Source organism: Natator depressus, chromosome 2, assembly GCF_965152275.1.
Source record: "Natator depressus isolate rNatDep1 chromosome 2, rNatDep2.hap1, whole genome shotgun sequence".
In the NCBI taxonomy this organism is placed as follows: domain Eukaryota; kingdom Metazoa; phylum Chordata; order Testudines; family Cheloniidae; genus Natator; species Natator depressus.
Genome location: NC_134235.1, coordinates 71,767,771 through 71,782,116, shown reverse-complemented (window position 1 = coordinate 71,782,116; position 14,346 = coordinate 71,767,771). Strand labels below are relative to the sequence as shown.

The 14,346-nt window shown below is 41.1% G+C and overlaps 1 protein-coding gene across 2 annotated transcripts in view; it reads left to right on the top strand.

Moving 5' to 3' along the window:
- UBE2V2 (ubiquitin conjugating enzyme E2 V2) overlaps nucleotides 1-14,346 on the top strand; it is a 49,865-nt gene that overhangs the window by 29,915 nt on the left and 5,604 nt on the right. The window lies entirely within an intron of this gene.

Below are 14,346 nucleotides of genomic sequence, written 5' to 3'. Positions count from 1 at the left end.
TCACTAAAAGGTTCTCCAAGACAAGTTAAGACTTCAACAACACTTGTGCATTCGAAATGTAAAAACTTAGTTAATTTACAATAAACAAATGTGCCAAATGCACACAGGAAGGAGAGCTGAGTAACAAAATGCCGTTTTTATGTAGTCACTAATCCAAGAAACACTGCATAAACTCCTGCCTAAACTGAAAAGGGAGCAGTCTGAAAACATCTTAAACCTAGAGTTTTAGATGCATGTAAAGGAACACTATCAACTTGAAAATGGAACAATTTCAAAAAAAGAATTTTTTTAAATACAGTTTCAGATACTACATCTGCCCTTGAGTCCCTCTTCCAATTTCTGTACATTCATGTTTTCCTGGGTGGTTCCTTCCCCACCCCTCCGAGAAATTGATACTCCAGGAGAAACACTGAAACTGACTTTGCAAAGTGCTATCGGAGTAAAACGAAAAATAATATTTTCTTCCTGTTTCTATCAGAGGTGGTGTTTGTAGGAGAAAATTTTTCATATAGAAGGATGTTTTTTCTCTTTGTTGACAGTATCATTTTATTGTCCTTGGTCACAGAATAGTGATAATCTGTGTCTTTACAAACTAAGACCACACTCCTGCAACTGGACTAGCATTGATAGTTCCCAGCACCATTGCATTGCCAACTGATGTCAATATGACTTGCCTGTGCAGGGCTGGTGCCTAAATAGGAGTTGGGTTTAGTAAACTCAACTGTTGAACCAAATTACAAACAACAACAAAATTAAGAGGTCTTCCTGATGAACTGCAAAATTGCTGTAAGGCCTATGTGGGACTGTAAATAGTAGACTACAGAACCCACTAGCAAGCTTGAAGGTTGCCCTGCCTGATCGTCACTTTTTCAGGTATAGTAACTCGTCTCTAATAGTCTCTTTGGGGACTAGAGATTTTCCCTTACATAAGAACGGCAGTACTGGATCAGACTAATGGTCTGTCTAGCCCAGTATCCTGTCTTCCAACAGTGGCTGCTGCCAAATGCTTCAGAGGGAATGAACAGAATAGGGCAGTTTGTTGAATGCTCCATCCCCTATTATCCAATCCCATCTTCTGACCTCAGAGGTTTAGGGGTTCCCAGAGCATGGGGTGGCTAATAGGTCCATCAATGGCTATCTTCCATTAATTTATCTAATTCTCTTTTTTGAACTGAGTTATACTTTTGGCCTTCACAATATCCCCTGGCAATGTGTTCCACAGGCTGACTGTGTGTTGTGTGAAGAAGTATTTCCTTTTGTTTGTTTAAACCCTGTTGCCTTTTAATTTCATGGGGTGACCCTTAGTTCTTGTGTTATGTGAAGAAGTAAACACTTCCTTATTCACTTTCTTCACACCATTCATGATGTTCTAGACCAGTGGTTTTCAACCTCAAGTCATGACCCAATACTGGGTCGCGGAATGTAAGGCCCTGGGTCGTGACGGCTCTGGTCAGCACCACCAACCGGGCCATTAAAAGTCCTGTCAGCAGTGCTGCCCGGCTAAGGCAGGCTAGTCCCTATCTGTTCTGACACGGCACTGCATCCTGAAAGCCGCCAGCAGCAAGTCTGGCTCCTAGGTGGGAGGGCCATGGGGCTCCGCGCACTGCCCCCGCCCTGAGCACCGGCTCTGCACTCCCATTGGCCAGGAACTGGCCACTGGGAGCTGGGGGAGGTGGTGTCTGGGGCGAGAGCTGCGGGGAGCTGCTTCTGTGCCTCTGCCTAGGAGCTGGACCTGCTGCTGGCTGCTTCTGGGGCACAGCGCTGTCCGTGGTGCCAGGACAGGCAGGAAGTCTGCCTTAGCACCCCTGCTGCGCCGCTGACCAAGAGCAGCCCGCACCCCAGCCCTGAGCCCTCCCCAAACCCGGAGCCCCTCCTGCACCCCAAACCCGTCATCCCTGGCCCCACCCTGCAGCCCTCACCCCTGCACCCCAACACTCTGCCCCAGCCCTGAGCCCCTCCCAAAACCCTCATCCCCAGCTCCGTTGGGTCGCGGGCATCAACAATCTTCAACTGGGTTGCCACGAAAAAAGATTGAAAACCATATAGACCTTGCTCATAGCCCCACTTAGTCATCTCTTTTCCAAGATGAACAGCCCCAATTTTTTAAATCTCCTCATATGGAAGTTGTTCCATACCCCGAATAATTTTTGTTGCCCTTGCCAGTACCTTTTCTCATTTTAATATATCTGTTTTGAGATGGGGTGACCAGAACTACACATAGTATTCAAAGTGTGGGCGTACCATAGCTTTATGACTATATTAACTGTTCTATTATCTTTCCCTTTTCTAATGGTTCCTAACATTGTTAGCCTTTTTTGACTGCTGCTGCATCTTGAGTAGATGTTTTCAGAGAACTGTCCACAATGACTCCAAGATCTTTCTTGAGTTGTAACAGCTAATTTAGACCCCATCATTTTGTATGTGTTGTTGAGATTGTTTTCCAATGTGCATTACTTTGCATTTATCAACATTGGAATTTCATGTGCCATTTTGTTGCCCAGTCACCCAGTTTTGTGATATCCCTTTAACTCTTTGCAATCTCCTTTGGACTTAATTATCTTGAATAATTTTATATAATCTGCGAACTTTGACACCTCACTGTTTACCCCCTTTTCCAGATCACTTATGAATATGTAGAACAGCACTGGTCCCAGTACATAGCCTTGGGAGACCACGCTATTTATCACTCTCCACTGTGAAAACTGACCTTTTATTCCTGCTAGGGCTGTCAAGCGATTAGAAAGAGTAATAGAATACCATTTATTTAAATATTTTTGGATGTTTTCTACATTTTCAAACATATTGATTTCAATTGCAACACAGAATACAAGTGTACAGTGCTCACTTTATATTTATTTTTTATTACAAATATTTGCACTGTAAAAGCCAAAAGAAATAACATTTTTCAAGTCACCTAATACAAGTACTGTAGTGCAAACTCTTTATCATGAAAGTTGAACTTACAAACATAGAATTATGTACAAAAAAACCTGCAGTCAAAAATTAAAACAATTTAAAACTTTAGAGCCTCCAAGTCCACTCAGTCCTATTTCTTGTTCAGCCAATTGCTCAGACAAACAAATTTGTTTACATTTGCAGGAGATAATGCTGCCCGATCGTTTACAATGTCACCTGAAAGTGAGAACAGGTTTTTGCTTGGCACTACGGTAGTCGGCATTGCAAGATATGTACAAGCCAATTGTGCTAAAGATTCATATGTCCCTTCCTGCTTCAACCACCATTCCAGAGGACATGCGTTCATGCTGATGACAGGTTCTGCTCGATAAGTATCCAAAGCAGTGCGGATTGACACATGTTCATTTTCATTATATGAATCGGATGCCACCACCACAAGGTTGATTTTCCTTTTTGGTAGTTCAGGTTCTGTAGTTTCCACATTGGAGTGTTGCTCTTTTAAGACTTCTGAAAGCATGTTCTACACCTCGTCCCTCTCAGATTTTGAAAGGCACTTCAGATTCTTAAACCTTGGGTCGAGTGCTGTAGCTATCTTTAGAAATCTCACATTGGTACCTTCTTTGCGTTTTGTGAAATCTGAAGTGAAAGTGTTCTTAAAATGAACAATATGTGCTGAGTCATTCCCAGAGACTACTGTAACATGAAATATATGGCAGAATGCGGGTAAAATAGAGCCAGAGACATACAATTCTCCCCCAAGGACTTCAGTCACAAATTTTATTAACATATTATTTTTGCATCATCAGCGTGGAAGCATCTCCTCTGGAATGATGGCTGAAGCATGAAGGAGCATATGAATGTTTAGCATATCGGGCATGTAAATACTTTGCAATGCTGGCTACAAAAGTCCCATGTGAATGCCTGTTCTTATTTTCTGGTGACATTTTAAATAAGAAGTGGGTAGCATTATCACCTGTAAATGTAAGCAAACTTGTTTGACTTAACGATTGGCTGAACGAGAAGTAGGATTTGTAGGCTCTAAAGTTTTGCATTGTTTTGTTTTTGAGTGCAGTTATGTAACAAAAAAACCTACATTTGTAAGTTGCAGTTTCATGATAAAGAAATTGCACTACAGTACTTGTATGAGGTGAATTGAAAAATACTGATTCTTTTATCGTTTTTACAGTGCAAATATTTGTAATCCAAAGTAATATAAAGTGAGCAGTGTACACTTCGTATTCAGTGATTTAATTGAAATCAATATATTTGAAAATGTAGTAAAACATCCAAAAATATTTAATAAATTTCAATTGGTATTCTGTTTAACAGTGCGATTAAAACTGCGATTAATCATTAATTTTTTTGGGTTAATCGTGTGAAGTAACTGCGATTAATCGACAGCCATAATTCCTAACCTATGTTTGCTATATTTCAACCAATTACTGATCCATGAGCGCACCTTCCCTCTTATCCCCTGACTCCTTACTTTGCTTAGAGAACAGGAGTACTTGTGGCACCTTAGAGACTAACAAATTTACTAGAACATAAGCTTTCGTGAGCTACAGCTCACTTCATCGGATGCATGGAATGGAAAATATACTAAGACGTGCGCGCGCGCACACACACACACAACCGCATATAGATAGATACATACAAATAAGCTGGAAGTTACCATACAAACTGTGAGAGGCTAATTAGTTAAGATGAGCTACTTGTAGTGATAATCAAGATGGCCCATTTAGACAGTTGACAAGAAGGTGTGAGGATACTTAAGGAAATAGATTCAATATGTGTAATGACCCAGCCACTCCCAGTCTCTATTCAAACCCAAGTTAATGGTATCTAGTTTGCATATTAATTCAAGCTCAGCAGTTTCTCGCTGGAGTCTGTTTTTGAAGCTTTTCTGTTGCAAAATTGCCACCATTAAATCTTTTACTGAGTGGCCACAGAAGTTGAAGTGTTCTCCTACCAGTTTTTGAATGTTATGATTGCTGATGTCAGATTTGTGTCCATTTATTCTTTTGCGTAGAGACTGTCCGGTTTGGCCAATGTACATGGCAGAGGGGCGTTGCTGGCACATGATGGCATATGTCACATTGGTAGTTGTGCCGGTGAACGAGCCCCTGATGGCGTGGCTAATGTGATTAGGTCCTATGATGGTGTCACTTGAATAAATATGTGGACAGAGTTGGCATTGGGCTTTGTTGCAAGGATAGGTTCCTGGGTTAGTGTTTTTGTTGTGTGGTGTGTGGTTGCTGGTGAGTATTTGCTTCAGGTTGGGGGGCTGTCTGTAAAAAAAAAAAAGCTTCAAAAACAGACTCCAGTGAGAAACTGCTGAGCTTGAATTAATATGCAAACTAGATACCATTAACGTGGGTTTGAATAGAGACTGGGAGTGGCTGGGTCATTACACATTAAATCTATTTCCTTACGTTAAGTATCCTCACACCTTCTTGTCAACTGTCTAAATGGGCCATCTTGATTATCACTACAAAAGTTTTTTTTTTTCTTTTCTCCTGCTGATAATAGCTCATCTTAACTAATTAGCCTCTCACAGTTTGTATGGTAACTTCCAACTTGTCTGTCTGTCTATCTGTCTGTCCCATTCTATGCATCCGATGAAATGAGCTGTAGCTCATGAAAGCTTATGCTCTAATAAAGTTGTTAGTCTCTAAGGTGCCACAAGTACTCCTGTTCTTTTGCGGATACAGACTAACACGGCTGCTACTCTGAAACTTACTTTGCTTAGAGCCTTTGATGAAGGAGTTTGTCAAAGGCTTTCTGAAAGTCCAAGTACACTATATCCACTGGATCATCCTTGTCCACAGACTTTTTGATCCCCTTGAATCATAGAATCATAGAATATCAGGGTTGGAAGGGACCCCAGAAGGTCATCTAGTCCAACCCCCTGCTCGAAGCAGGACCAATTCCCAGTTGAAGAATTGTCATAAAGTGGTGTGGCATGATTTCCCTTCACAAAAGCTGTTGACTCTTCCCCTACATATCATATTCATCTGTGTCTGATAATTCTGTTCTTTACTATAGTTTCAAACAATTTCCCTGGTACTGAAGTTAGGTTTCACAGCCTGTAATTGCCAGCATAGCCTCTGGAGCCTTTTTTTAAAAATCGGCATTACGTTAGCTGTCTTCCAGTCATCTGGTACAGAGGCTAATTTAAGTGATAGGTTACATACCACAGTTAGTAGTTCTGCAATTTCATATTTGAGTTCCTTCAAAACTCTTGGGTGAACACCATCTGGTCCTGGAAACTTACAGTAGTATCTCAGTTACGTACACCAGAGTTACAAACTGACCAGTCAACCACACGCCTCATTTGGAACCAGAAGTACGCAATCAGGCAGCATCAGAGACCCCTTCTCTCCACCCCCAAAAGCAAATACAGTACAGTACTGTGTTTAAAAGTAAACTACTAAAAATAAAGGGAATGCAGCATTTTTCTTCTGCATAATAAAGTGTCAAAGCTATATCAAGTCAGTGTTCAGTTGTAAACTTTTGAAAGAACAACCATAATGTTTTGTTCAGAGTTATGAAACATTTCAGAGTTACAGTCGCCATTCCCGGGGTGATCATAACTCTGAGGTTCTATTGTATTACTGTTTAATTTATTGATCTGTTCTCAAACCTCTTCTATTGACACTTCAATCTGGAACAGTTCCTCAGATTTGTTACCTAAAAAGAATGACTCAGATGTGGGAATCTCCCTTATCTCCTCTGTAGTGAAGACAGAAGCAAAGAATTAATTTAGCTTCTCCGTAATGGCCGTGTCTTCCTTGAGTGCTTCTTTAGCACCCTTATCATCTAGTGGCCAAATGGGTTGTTTGGCAGGCTTCCTGCTTCTGATGTATATTAAAAACTTTTTTGCTGTTAGTTTGTTTCTTTGGTACTTGCTCTTCAAATACATTTTTGGCCTGTCTAATTACACTTCACTGGCCAAAGTTTGTTCCTTTCTATTTTTCTCAGAAGGGTTTGACTTCCAATTTTTAAAGGATGCTTTTTGCCTCTAAGTTGTTCTGTTGTTCAGCCATGGTGGCATTTTTTTTTGGTCCTCTTACTATTTTTTTTTAATTTGGGGTATACATTTAATTTGTGCCTCTATTATGGTGTTTTTAAAACTCTTGACTGTTCCTTTTAATTTCCATTCAACTAGCTCCCTCACTTTTTTTTTTTTGTAGTTCTCCTTTTTGAAATTAAATGTTACTATGGTGGGCTTCTTTGATATCCTTTCTCTCCTATCCACCCCACAAAGATGTAATTAAATTTAACATTATGGTTGCTCTTACTGAGCAGTTGAGCTATATTCACCTCTTGGACCAGATTGTGTGTAAATCAAAAATTGCCTGTACCTTCGTGGGTTCCAGGACTAGCTGCTCCAAGAAGCTGCACCATTTCTGGTGTCTAGAAGTTTTATCTCTGCATCCTGTCCGTAGGTGACATGTACCCAGTCAATACTGCGATAGTTGAAATCCTTCATTATTACTGAGTTTTCTATTTTTGTGGCACTTCAGATCTCCTGGAGCATTTCATGATGACCATCACCATCCTGGTCAAGTGGTCAGTAGTATATTCCTATTTCTGTACTCTTTATTATTCAAGCATGGAATTTCTATCCATAGAGATTCTATGGTACAGTTTGATTCATTGAAGATTTTTACTATAATTGACTCTGCTTTCTTTCACATAGTACCATTCCCCCATGAGTATGACCTACTCTCATTCCTATGGACAGTACACCCTCACTATAATGAACCTGGTCCCTGGATCTTACTTCAAGCTGCACTGCTGCGGCAGGGACTGGTAGCTGCTCCAGCCCGGCTGTCAGCCCTTGCCGCTGCTGGAGGAGCTGTCAGCCACCCCCCACCTCACCATACCCAGGCGTCGGGGCTCTTTTGCTAAAACAAACAAATGGCTTGGATCCCGACGGGTTTGTTACAGCAAGGGTGTACTGTATACAGGAATGACAGAGTATTACTGTGTATCGTTGATTATCATCATTCCACCAAGTTTCTGTGGTGCCTATTATATCAATGTCCTCATTTCATACCAGGCATTCAAATTCACCCAACTTAGTATTTAGACTTCATCCAGGACCATTGTTTGTTTTCCCCTTACTCATCCTTATGTGTATTGTGGGTATTTAAAATAGAGAAGTCTTCTCCAAGGCTGTAATACTACTGCAATATAACAGTGGAGAAGAGCTGGAAGGCACTGAACCTTCTCTACTGGAGGCATGTAGACATTATGTTCTGAAATTCTTAGGCTAGTGCTGGACCTACTTGAACTCTTTTATTGAGCAACACAATGTGTTAATTGCTAAGCCTAAACTAGCACTGTAAATAATATTTCAGAAATCCTTCAAAATGAGTCCTTTGAAAATAATCCTTTGCATAGCAAACAGTTTTGCTGTGCCTCAGAGCCTTTCTATCCCATAAAAGACAGTATTTGCAATCCAGAAATATTGCCGTTTACCCAGGTTGTGGTGTGGTGCATAATAAGCACATGTATGAATAAATGTTGGTATGGGAAGCAGCCAATTTGAAGGTGCCATTTGAAAGAGCTTTACTGTATGATGCTTACAATGTTGTTTTAGAATCCTCCTCTTCGTTAAAACAAGTAATGAGCTTCCTTGTTTGGTAATGCAGAACAATACCTTTCCTGTTTGTCTAGGAATATTTATCTTAGTTTCATATGGTTCATAACAAATTTTTAAGTTGGAGCGTCCAATCTAAATAAAATAGAGCTGGGTGCAGAAAGGTAATTTTGTTTCTTGGAGGATTTGGCTATTTGCAGATTTGGTTTCTTTCTGTTTCAGAATAAAACCCAAAAATTTTGAAATGCTCTGCAAAAGGGAGGCTGGACCCTAAGCCCTGGGGTCCCCTGAAGTGTGGACCCTAAATTCTGGGTTCCATAATTCCAAGGCGGTCTATTTGGCGTACTGCTGCAGAGCCACTGATCCTAGAAGCTCTGGGGTCTTCTACTCAGAGGCAGCGCCTGGCAGGCTATCTTGTAGCCCTGGACCCTGCGATCCCAGGACCTGCAGGCAAGCTGGTAGGAAACCAGGCAGGGTTCTGACAGAACCATGCCCAGTTTCTAGAGGAGCTTCGTTGAATCATCACAACATTTCAATTTCAACAAATTGGCAAATTCTGATGGAAAAACTGTTTTGTTGGAATTTTTCCAACCAGCTCTATAAATTAATCCCTTGTAAAGGCTTCCGTGTATAAATGATTTGTTTTTTAACTTACCAAATAGCCTTAAGTGGCATTAGGTTGAATTATCAACCAAAAACAGTACAAGTGATTCGTTTCTGAAATATTACTGTTCTTTATGTAATCCGTCAAATTTTTAGCGTGCTCATCACCTTGGTATCTTGTCTGATTTATGGCACAACCCTAAGCAGAAGTGCTCCATTTCAGTTTTAAGGTAGGAGCATGGTCTGGAGGTTAGCGCACAGGATTGGAAATCGGATGGTGACCTGAGTTCTCTGACTGGCTTTGCCTTTGACTCACTTTCTAACCTTGGATGAGTGACTAAATTCTCTGCCTTAGTTTCCAAATCTGTAAAATGGGGATAACGTCATAGGGGTGTTTGTAAAATCCTTGTAAATCCCCAGATTATGTGGACTGTAGAAGTATATGTATGAATTTAGTGGTTATAATTTTTTAGTTTTTTTTTTTTTTTTTTTTAAAGAAGTCTCAGGCCAGTTTTAGAATCCCTAGTTTAATAAATGCAAAAAGAAAAGGAGTACTTGTGGCACCTTAGAGACTGACCAATTTATTTGAGCATAAGCTTTCGTGAGCTACAGCTTACTTCTGAAACCTAGTTTAATAAATGTTGGTCTTGAGAGAGAACACACCTGATCCAGATTATTTTAACAATATGCATTTGTATTATATATACATTGTAATTACGGATAAGGTTAGATTAGACTTATTCATTGTTTGTATTTTCCAGGGATTCAAATTACCACCAGCAGTCATCTTTGAAAGATAAAATCCATCCTTTCTTTTATCTAAAAACGGGAGAGTATCTATGCATTATTTCCCTAAATAAGAATTAGGGCCCTACCAAATTCACAGCCATGAAAAACGCATCACAGACTGTGAAATCTCTCCCCGCCCCGGTGAAATTTGGTCTTTTGTGTGCTTTTATCCTATACTATACAGATTTCTCAGGGGAGACCAGCGTTTCTCAAATTTCTGACCTAAAAGGGAGTTGGGGGGGGCACAAGGTTATTTTAGGGGGGTTGCAGTATTGCTACCCTTACTTTTGAGCTGCCTTCAGATCTGGGTGGCTGGAGAGCGGTGGCTGTTTGCCTTCAGAGCTGGGTGCCTGGCTGTGTTTCACCAACAGCAGCAGCGCAGAAGTAAGGGTGGCAATACCATACCATGCCACCCTTACTTCTGCACTGCTGCCTGCAGAGCTGGGCCCTCAATCAGCAGCTGCCCCTCTCTGGCTGCCCAGTTCTGAAGGCAGCAGCGCAGAAGTAAGGGTGGCAATATATACCATGCCATCCATATTTCTGTGTTGCTGCTGCTGCTTCTGCTTGCTCTTCTGCGCTGCTGCTCCAGAGCTGGACTCCTGGCCAGCAGCCACCACGCTCCAGCTGCTCTGAAGGCAATGCCCTTGCTAGCAGCAGTACAGAAATAAGGGTAGCAGTACTGCAACACCCCTCCCCCCGCACACAAACAATAACTGTGCACACTCCCCTGCCCAAAAAACAACAAACCAACCCCCTCCTTTGTGGGTCAGGACCACTAAAAATTATGACACTGTGAAATTTCAGATTTAAATAGCTGAAAACATGAATTTTATGATTTTTAAAGTCCTGTGACCATAAGATTGACCAAAATGGACTGTGAATTTGGTAGGACCCTAATAAGAGTGTAACAGGGTCTTGGGCGGCCGGGTGGTCTAGTGGTTAGATCACCTGGCTCTCAGCCCTCAGCTGGGCTGAGTAGTTTCAGTTCTTACTGCCAGGGACAGGTAGGGGGACCTGACCTCTCCCTCTCCACCAGGTCCCAGCCCAGGGCCCTGTGTATGTCAACCCTTGAACCGGGGGGGTTGGCGTCCCTCCCAGTGGAGAATCAGAATCCGCTACCCTGGGCTACTTCCTACCAATCTGTTCAGTTTGAGGCAAGACTCCTCTAGTCCAGTCTACCATAGGGTTCCCTGTTGGGTCTGGTCCCAGCTTCCTTTGGGGGCAGGGTAGCCACAGGCTGGTGAGGGTGACTCCACAATGTCTCTAGGGTCTGCTCAATCAGTTACCTCCGCTGCTGGGGGTTCTTTCATAGTCTCCCCTTAGCTGGGGAGATTGCTGGCAGGCCAGTGCTCCATCCCTTCAGGCAGGGAGATGGCTGGCTAGCTAGCTAGCTCCTGCCTTTTCGCCGGTCAACCCTGTACTGAGACAGGCTCTCTTCTTTTCTCCCCCCTTCATGCCTGGTATTGGCTTCAGGAATAACTGGGTGGGGCTAGCTGGGCCCAAAGGCTCTCCTTAACCCTTTCGGTGCTGGTGGGTGGTTCCATTCACCACAAAGAGTCTTACTTAATGAAGTAATCTTGAATCTAGGACTCTGATATGCTTAGCATGCTTCAAATACAACATTATAATATTTAATGTTATAGTATTTTTTTTTTAAACTAAATAGTTTTGGGGGTAAAAAACATTTTTTCCTGGGTATATAAAATGTGTGTACTGATTTAGTAACTATTTGTATTATAGTAGTTCCTAAAGGATCTGCTCTAAATCAGGGCTTCATTCATGTTAGGTCTATATATAGATGTATTAAGTGACTGCTCCGGCCCTGAAGAGCTTATGAGCAAGATGGACAAAACAGACAAAAGACATTATTATGGAGGTTTTACTGATGGAAAACTAAGGAATTAAAAGATTTAAATGACTTTCCCAAGATCCCACAGGAAGTCTGGCAGAAACAGGAAGTGAGCCCAGATCTGAAGACCACATCTTTCCTCTCTACTTTGTGACCTAAGGTTCCATTCCATTTAGATCTCTCATAACTTCTCAGGAAAAATCCTTGTTGCCACTTTGTGAGATGTTCCCTCTTGTGACAGTCTCCTGCCCACCCTTCTGACTGGCTGTTCCATAGATCAGCTCTCGTCTCTTTCCCCACCCTGTTGTTCAAGGCTGTAAAATTCGTTGGAGGAGTTGGGGCATCCGTCTACTCTGTTTTATCATCAGGCAATCTTTGCTGCCCAGGCCTCCTGTTGTTGTCATATGCCAGATTGTGTTGTCGGTGTGAGGCTTCCTAGCAAGGAAGGTCCTCTTCCAGAAATGTAATACAGCCTTTCTTAATCAGTGCATGGATCCAAGTAGCAATATAGCAGGTTGTGGGATTTCTGAATGGAGGGAAACAGAAGGAGCTGTCCTTGGGGGAGGAGATCCTCAAATTTCTAAAACTAATACATTTTTAAAAGACCGAGATTGATCACTTATCCACATTGACTCTCACTTTAAAAATGCAAAAGCAGAGTTAGCAAAATTCATTCCAGTTGCACTTCAATTCACAATATAGGCTCCTTTTCAAAAAGTTGGCCACCTATGCGGAATATGCGTATGAGCACTTAGTCTCATAGTGATCCGTTTGCATATGCAACTGCTGGATTTGTACACAGAATTTGGGAATCTAGTTTTGAAAACCTGGCACAAATATACGAGTGGAACTAGGCAAAACTACTTATTCTCTGTAGAGGGTGTCATGGCCATAAAATAAATTATAATTTTTAATGCTGTGGGGTCTCTCCTTTTAGAGCCTATTGTGTATCATAGATTGATAAAACACAGGTTGTGTTCTGACACACTATTTATTTTCCCATGGTTTTTGAGGATGTCTGTTTTTTTTTTTTGAGTATTCTTTAACAGTCTGTTGGTATCTCACAGGATTTGCAATCACTTCTGTTTATTTAAATACCATTTACAGCTGGAAGTGTTTGTTTCTTCTTTTTAAATACTTGGGATTTTATCAACTATAATTCTGTAAACTCTGTTGTCCAGTCATCATTTTGAATCTGTTTATAGTGGACTAAGCAGTTTGCTACTTTTTTAAAGTTATGCTATTGGAAGCATTATAAACACAGAATAAACTATAGAAGAATGCTGCAAAATGTTCGATGTTTAAAAAGCATAGAAGAATTCCTTGGTTATTCTTGGATCGTGTGTAATGTTGCTGCTGTTGTCATTATTTAAAGATTTATATTGGATATACTGATAGAACAAAACTATTTTTATTTCTCAGTTTTCAGCTTCACTAGCCTTCGGACTTCCCTGGAAATGCTGCCTCCTTATACCTGAATACAATTTTAATATAAAGTGGGTACTCCCTGGGTATTTGGTTTTGAGCATTCCTAACAACATTGTTTGAGCCAATGAGAGAGGCTTCTCTTTTCAGATTACTTTATAAAGGGGTATATCATAAGTAGATTGATTGTGTAATCTCTTTACATGTAAAATAGGGCCTGCAATGTAGGGTATAAATAAAACTAAGCCAAAATATTTACTGCCTGCAAGATGTGTTATGCAACAAAAGATGGTGACTTGCCGAAAATAAAGCGGATTGAATTAAAATAAATATTAAGTCATTTTAGTAGTAGTGTGATAGTGCTGAAAATATACTAGGCGCTGTGCAGGAAGAGACAGTCCCTGCCTTGAAGATATTTGTCTGTTAGCTGAAAATCCCTAGTGAAGACTAGAAAGCCAATATTTGCACTGGTGAAAATAGCTTTGCTTGAAACTGTAATACACTCTACCAGTGGAAATAGTAGCTTTGACTGACTATATTAGAGGTGTGCTAGTGAAGCTACGTTAGTGTCTGGTCACTGATAGCTGTAAATGAGGCTAATCCCCAGTCTACACATGGCCTAAAAAAGAAGATTAAACAGATGAAGTGTGGGGGAAAAGGGATATATCATGCAATCAAAATGCCCATGATGAAAATGGGTATTCATCTTGTTTAGTGGATTGTTTAGCTCCACAGTTTTCCTGTTTGTCTTAGATAGAAACAATCTGCAACTGCCTCTCCAACCCCCATCATTTAATTCCTCATCTAACCGTCACTCACTGTCTCACAATTACATGAAGAATTATTTTTCAAACCCACTGAAATCCCACCTAAACTGTTTCCTTATCCATGCTTGCCTATCTGACCTCCCTTAAATCAGCAAACCTAGGTTCTTGTCACCCTTCTGCTTCTCTATTGGGAATCTTCCTCTTTCCACAGTCAGCTGCAGTCTGCCCCAGCCTTTGACAATCATCTGTTGCAACTCATTTTTAATTCCGGTTTATAAAAATTCCCTATCTGGTAAAACCACAACTTATTACGCTTCCTTAAAATCTACCCTTCTCTCCCTCCTGATCTCCTTCCCAACCAAACCCTGTGGCCATAAAACATGGTGAGC